Source organism: Carettochelys insculpta, chromosome 6, assembly GCF_033958435.1.
Source record: "Carettochelys insculpta isolate YL-2023 chromosome 6, ASM3395843v1, whole genome shotgun sequence".
Taxonomy (NCBI): Eukaryota; Metazoa; Chordata; order Testudines; family Carettochelyidae; genus Carettochelys; species Carettochelys insculpta.
Genome location: NC_134142.1, coordinates 114240947 through 114248793, shown reverse-complemented (window position 1 = coordinate 114248793; position 7847 = coordinate 114240947).

Here is a 7847-nt window from a genome sequence, read left to right as displayed (position 1 = left end):
TCCAGCACTTATCTACATGGTCTCCAGCTGCCTTGTACACAGCTGTACTGAATGATGTAGGAATTAGTGGGAACCAGCTGGCAGAGCCAAGGCCATCCCTAGATGGGGGCAAGGCCTAGGGCAATTCCCCCCAGTGCCCTGTGCTGCTGGCCCTGCCCTTTTCTGCTCCACCCCCACCCTGACCCCCGGGCCCTTCCCTAACCAACCTGGTCAGGGATTACCTAGGGCAGGGGGCAGGCCGTGAGTGGCAGTGACAGGAGACTGTCTCCCCTGGCCTGCCTCCCCCATCCCCCAACTCCCACACGTCTCTCCGCCATGCCCTCCTGGCCCGCTGAGCCCTGCTTCTCTGCCACCAGCTGGGAGAAGAGGCCTCCCAGACACCTGGGGAGATGCAGAGCTCAGTGGGCTGGGAGGGTGGCATGAAGCAAGCGGCCGCTCATGCAGTGTGGTGAGTTCGGGGATGGAGGGAGGCTGAGGGGAGGGGACCCCCTGCTGCTGTGCTGCTTCCTGCCCTTGTTTCCCATGCCCTGCCCCAGGTACTCCTGCCCCTCCCGTCCATAGAACAGCTGGGGCAGCCGCCCCACCTCATTCTGTGGACAGGACAGCTCTGGGCAGAGCTGCCAAGAGATGTATGTGTATCTTGAGGGTGGTATGCTTTAAAACATAATTGTGTGTCAGGCAAGGCTCTCCCCTGCCCGTGTGGTGTCTTCAGAGCCAGAAGATCCCTGTTCTATGCCGTCTCCTTGCCATGTGCTACATCTTCCTCTGGCAGCAGAGAGCAAATGGCCCTTTTTAAAGCCTGTCTACGTTATACTTGCCAGAAGGGATTGCTAAAGAGCAGCATCCAGCCGGCTGTTTCAGGACACCTTCCATTTGCTCCTGGATGGCAATAGTTCAATACGCTTTCAGCCCAGCCCAGCCCAGCCTGCAGCAGTGCCACAGTCCACGTGCATTCTGAAAACAAGTCACCATTGTTCTGCTTGGAGCACATCCCTGCTTCAGAGTACAACCCAGGCACATCCCAGAGCACAGATGGCAACCCTGCAGGGGCAGAGCTGGGTGCATGAGGCTGTGCATGTCCCAAGAACACGGCTTTGAAGCTCTCAACGGATTCTCTTTGGAGCCCTGTAGGTGTTTGGTCTCCTGCAGCTCAGTCTGTGTTATATGCCCCAGCTCTGTTGGGCATCCACAGAAGCCATGAGGCAGCTTCAGCTCCCAGCAAAGGGGGTTTGTTCTTATCCTAAGCTGCAGAGGGTCATTCTTTAGTGCCAGAGGTGGTGTTGTGAATCCCCAGTACCAAACCAACATGGCTGCTACATGAGCTTTCTGCAAATAGTCACGCAGTCCGGTATTGCTGGCACGGTGGTTTGTGGAAAGTGAATATTAGGGTTACTCAGATGAGAAAGTATGGAAAGGGTGCATTACTTTTGCACCCACAAACCTTCCTGCTGGAACAGCTCAGAGACTCACCTACTCAAGACACAGAATTCTGTGTGGCTTTTGCAACTAATCCCTACCAAGCACCACAAGCATGACTACCGAGTGCTCATAATTAATGCAAGACCTTAGAGACAATTCATAGAATCATAGGGCTGGAAGGGACCTCAGGAGGTCATCTAGTCCAGCCCCCTGCTTCAAGCAGGATCAACCCCCACTAAGTCATCCCAGCCAGGACCTTGTCCAGCCGGGACTTAAAAACATCAAGGGATGGAGAATCCACCACCTCTCTAGGCAACGCATTCCAATGTTTCACCACCCTCCTGGTGAAGTAGGTTTTGCTAATATCTAACCTACACCTCTCCCTCTTCAACTCCAGACCATTAATCCTTGTTCTGCCATCTGACAACACTGAGAACAGTTTCTCACCCTCCTCTTTAGAGCTCCCCTTCAGGAAGTTGAAGGCTGCTATTAAATCACCCCTCAGTCTTCTCTTCTGTAAACCAAACAAGCCCGAATACCTCAGCCTATCCTCATAGGTCTTGTGCTCCAGCCCTTTAATCATTTTTGTTCCCCTCTGCTGAACCTGCTCCAGCACATCCACATCCTTTTTATACTGGAGGGCCCAAAACTGGACATAATATTCCAGATGTGGCCTCACCAGTGTCGAATACAGGTGAATAACTACATCTCTAGAGCTGCTCAAAATGCTATTCCTAATGCACCCTAGTATGCCGTTAGCCTTTTTGACTACAAGGGCACACTGTTTACTCATATCCAGCCTTTCATCCACCATAACCCCTAGGTCACTTTCCATCGTACTGCTGCTGAGCCAGTCAGTCCCCAGCCTATAACAATGCTTGGGATTCTTATGCCCCCAAGTGCAGGACTCTACACTTCTCCTTGTTGAACCGCATCAGATTTCCTTTGGCCCAATCCTCCAATTTATCCAGGTCACTCTGGATTCTCTCTCTACCCTCCAATGTATCTACCTCTCCCCCTAGTTTTGTGTCATCTGCAAACTTGCTGAGGGTGCAATCCAATCTCTCATCCAGGTCATTAATAAAGATGTTGACCAACACTGGCCCCAGAACCAAGCCTTGTGGCACTCTGCTTGAAACCGACTGCCATCCAGCCCCTAATTCCCCCCGCCAGAGTGGACGCAACAGGCTAGAGTGTCCATGGTATAAGACTTTGACTCTTAATGATAACAGCAGTCCCTTAGCACTTTAAAGACTAACAAAATAATTTAGTAGGTGATGAGCTTTTGTGGAACAGACCCACTTGTTCAGATCTACAGCATTTCCGGTCCAGACTCAGTTACAGCCTGGACTGGAACTGCTATAGATCTGAAGAAGTGGGCCTGTCCCATGAAAGCTCATCAGCTACTAAATTATTTTGTTAGTCCTTAATGTGCTCCAGGACTGCTGTTTTGTTTTGTTAGAATACAGACTAACCCGGCTACCTCTCTGCCACCCTTAATGATGTAACTGAAGATCCCCAAGCTCCCTGCAGCTGTTTTTAGAAGTACTCAGCTGATTTGAGCTCTCAGTACAGGCAGGCATGTCTCTGGGGCCTGTACCGCATCAGAAGCATGTACATAAAAGCCCATTCAGCTGCTGCTGTGCTGGACATAGGATAGAGCTGCCTGGCAAACCTGGTATAGAAATGGACCAGTCCAACCACAGAATGGAAAGGCTGGACTGGGTGTGAAGCCCTGAGATTTCGGTTCAGTTCTGGGCACAAGGTCACACAGAAAATCTGCAACAATCGTACAGTCGCATTGTGCAGCCGTTTCCCTGAGATATGCCAGTGGAGGTAACAGTACTTCCGTTAGGCTGTCGTGTCTATTTAAATCATAAGGAACACATTCTTGCTGTCTGTATGCACAGTCAAGCTCTGATTCTGGCCCAGGCCTCTGTGTAGGGCAATTGTAACGGGAAAAAAGAAAGTTTTTACCTGCCACTCAGAAAAAAAAAAAAAAAAACAAGAAAAATGTCATGAGTCCTGGGCAAAGGTGAGCAAACTTGGCAAGTTTGCCTTGTATTACATCTGATGAAGCGGGTCTTTGCCCACGAAAGCTTATGCTCCAAAATATGTTAGTCTATAAGGTGCCACAAGACTTCTTGATGTTCAGAGTATGATAACGTTAGTATGTGAATGCACTGTTTACTTTACCGAGCAGCTATTGCTGATGACTGTTCAGTGATACTAGCAAAGTGCTTCATAGGCCTTGTTCACAGACTCTCTCAAGTGTCAATCATAACACAGGTCTGTCTATTTGGCATGTAAACTGAATTGACCTTACATGACTGCAGCTTCCCACTAGAAGGCCTTCTGCTCCCTAGGGACCATGAGCGGAGCTATGCCATCCCCTCAGCATGTAGCCCTCCCTTCCTCATTCCTCCCACAGGCCTTGCCACAGACCTTTCCCCCTCCATGACTATCTGGCCTACTGCAAACCCCTTGACCCCTCACGGTTCCCCCTCTTCCCATCTCAGTTGTCCCTGCTCTCCTCATCCTCTGTCCCAACACAGGAGCAGGCACAGGAAAGACTGTTAATATTTGAAAAAGTTTGCAAGTTTTACTGTCATTGCCAGGCTGCACAACCTAGAGGCTGCCCGACTGGTTTTACCAGTTGTGAGTGGAGCAGGCCCCTCCCCCCAGCATCCCCTGGTTATCACAAGGGGCAGGAGCTATAGAAAATTTTTAATAAGAAGGACAAGTTACGCCGAGGAAGCTGCTCTGAACTTTAGCTGTACGGTTTCAGGGCCCTGAGAAGCACAGCCCTGCTGTGGCACACTCTGACTATGCCTGCCCGATTCATGTTCTACGCAGGGGGCAGAGCCCTTACACAAGATGTACATGGGCTGGGGAAGCCAGCTGTGCAGGGGTTATTCTCAACGCCCGGTTTCTGCATTGCGGAAGCTCCCTTTAAGCTGCTGGAGTGGCTTAAAAGGACCTCATGATCACTGGGAAGTGGCAGTGCCTCTGGTTTCTATTCTCTCTTTTCAACACTTCAGAACACATCCCTAGAACTCCTGCTCCTCTACCAAGAACTTTCTGGTCCCAGGGCTGCTGCTGTTGCTGCTTCCCTCTGTGGTGATCCAGAAGAAGAATAATTCTCTAGCAGGTTGCTTTCCTTTGCAGGACATGTGTGCTTTCCTCCTTCCCCTCCCTGTACACCATCATGACAAGTATTTCAGCTACATCCACTTGTCATCCCACAGCTGTGGGGGTTCCCCTCTGTCAGCCTTCCCATTTCTGGACAGCTCCTTCCGTCCAGCATAAAGCCAACAGACCTGGCGATAGCAGAGTGCTTTGAAAGCTGCATTTCACTTGCAATTAATTAACTCAGTGGGCCCCAAATTATTTTTTTACCCCATGAGCCACTTGAAAATTGCTGGGGCGGGGGCGTCTCGGCAGAACTCTTGATGAGCTTGTCAAATGTTGTTTGTACCACTTAGCTGTTGAGCTAGCAGAGCTAGTTAAGGTGCAGGACGGCTTCAGGTGGTTAGTGCGTTGGCCCTGTAAACACAAGGGTTGTTAGTTCAGTCTTTGAGGGGCCTCTCAAGAGTCTGGGACTTGTTAGATTTAAAAAAAAAAATCTGCCAGGGATGGTGATAGGTCCTGTGAGGGCAGGGGACTGGACTCTATGACAGCTTGAGGTCACTTCTGTGAAATATGATCTGTTTCAACAGAGGGACTGTTGTAAAGTGATTTTTGGATAAAAGTGTTATATAAAACCAATATTTTTTGTGCAGTACTTCCCACATCACAAGCATGACCAATAATATAACATAGATAGGTTAGATGAATTGCATTCAGTGAAAACCACATATTGTGATGGAGTCGGCTGACAAGGGGAGAAAGAGGCAGCTCTAAAAAAACAGAAACAGCCCTGGCTAATCAGGTGTTATCATAGGTAGAGTGGGAGCAGCTGGGCAGAGGCTGCTACAAGTCAGTTAGGGCCAGCTGATCCCACTTGAGGCTGCCACAGGCCTTTTAAAGGCTTGGGGGAATGCTGGGGAGAGATGGTTAGAGGGATATGAGGTGATTAGGGCAGATGAGGAGAGAGTGGTGGAGGGGAATACCAGCAGTACCAGAGGCAGCAGGGGAGGGGAGGGGAGGGGAGGAGAGGAACTCCCATTGGGAGTGTTATGGCTTCCTGACACTGGTAACCCTAGGGCGCAGCAGAGGCTGGGAAGAGCTGGTTACTCAGACCAGGGGGCTCCTACCTGTTGCCCTCTGAGCCAAGGGACTGAATTCTGAACCTTGGCCAGGGCAAGTGAGCCCCATGTGGACCAAACAGAGGCCTGGGCCCCAGGAGCGCTACTGATCTTACTGCAGTGTACACAGCTGAAAAATGGAACCAGTTAAAACTATGTGTATAGGGTAGCTTGCAAGTGAGTTCTTTATCCTACCACACACCTAGCAGCACCCCATCCAAGCCTAGTGCTCTGTTGTGTCACTAGGGCTGCGTCTACACGTGCACGCTACTTCGAAGTAGCGGCGCCAACTTCGAAATAGCGCCCGTCATGGCTACACGTGTTGGGCGCTATTTCGAAGTTGAAATTGACGTTAGGCGGCGAGTCGTCGAAGTCGCTAACCCCATGAGGGGATGGGAATAGCGCCGTACTTCGAAGTTGAACGTCGAAGTAGGGCACGTGTAGACGATTCATGTCCCGCAACATCGAAATAGCGGGGTCCGCCATGGCAACCATCAGCTGAGGGGTTGAGAGACGCTCTCTCTCGAGCCCCTGCGGGGCTCTATGGTCACCATGTGCAGCAGCCCTTAGCCCAGGGCTTCTGGCTGCTGCTGCTGCAGCTGGGGATCCATGCTGCATGCACAGGGTCTGCAACCAGTTGTCGGCTCTGTGGATCTTGTGTTGTTTAGTGCAACTGTGTCTGGGAGGGGCCCTTTAAGGGAGCGGCTTGCTGTTGAGTCCGCCCTGTGACCCTGTCTGCAGCTGTTCCTGGCACCCTTATTTCGATGTGTGCTACTTTGGTGTGTAGACGTTCCCTCGCAGCGCCTATTTCGATGTGGTGCTGCCCAACATTGAAGTTGAACATCGACGTTGCCAGCCCTGGAGGACGTGTAGACGTTATTCATCGAAATAGACTATTTCGATGTAGTGTGCACATGTAGACGTAGCCTAGGAGTACTCTGAAGGGCCACAAGCACACCAGATAACAGTGCTGGCTTGGCCGGGCACCATACTGTGCTCTGCAAATATAAAGGTGATTGCTTGCCTGAACAAAGGATTTCTGTGAAGCTTTAGCAGTAGTTTGGGGAGGGCTGTGTCTTCCCCCCTTCTGCACCAGCTACAGAGGTCTGGGAGAACTGGCGGGGGAGGTCTCTTCTCTGCCACAGCAGCCACCAAGCTGGGCTGGTAGGGAGGGTTGTGTCTTCCTCTACAGCTGCAACCCTGGAGCTGGGGATGTCACTTTTTATGGCTCCTACATGTCCCAAATTCCCCCACCTTCTCTTCTCACCTCACTGTCCCTCACCTACCTCCAAGTCCCCCACCCTATTGCCTCCTCCCATCTGTCCCCTACAGCCCCCTAAAGTGACCACTTCACCTTACAGCTGTATCTTCTCCAGGGTCAAGGCACATAATTAGTGGAGCCACACCTGGGTCTCTCCTCTGATTGGGTGGGTGACCCTTCATTCTCTTGTGTGTGGTTGCCCAGGCATGCTCTGGAGAGGAAACTATCTGCAGAACAGCTGAATGAAGCTCACAGATCACTGGACCATGCCTGGAGAACATCTGAATTAACTAAGGCTCCTAGAAGGAAGGTGAGTGTTGTTACTTCTGGTTTACAGTGGGGAAACTGAGGCGCAGAGTGCCATCACTTGCCCAAGCTGTCACAGCAAGTCAGTGGCAGCACTGGGACTAAAAGTCTTCTCTCCACCTGGCTTGATCTTGGCTGCTGTTGGGTTATCCTCTTACAGACATGTGGCTGAGTTCAGACCCCTCAGCAGAGCAAGGGTGCATCCTTGCTGCTCTGCATCCTTGTGTGTCATGGACTGTCTACAGCCAAGGACCCATGACTGTTCACTGAGTGGGTAAAGCAGGCTCCACAATTTCTGCTCCAACCACACACGATACTCCTTTATGGCTTGCAGCTGGGCCTGATTGTTACACATCAGCTGCATGGCTTGCAGAATGTAAGGCAAGTCCCCAGTTACTTGATCCTGGATCTTTGTATCCTGATGTTGTTTTGGGCTGTAATGATGTGGCAACTTCGCAGCTCAGTACAGTTGGTGTTTGTTTTATGAGGCCAAATTTCATGGATTCCCAATCTGCTGCAGAGATCAGAATTTGGGGTGCTTCTGGTGGAACCCAGTGGAATTATTTTGTCCTATAGGAAAAAAATGCTAAATTTCGCTGCACTGGCACCTTCCC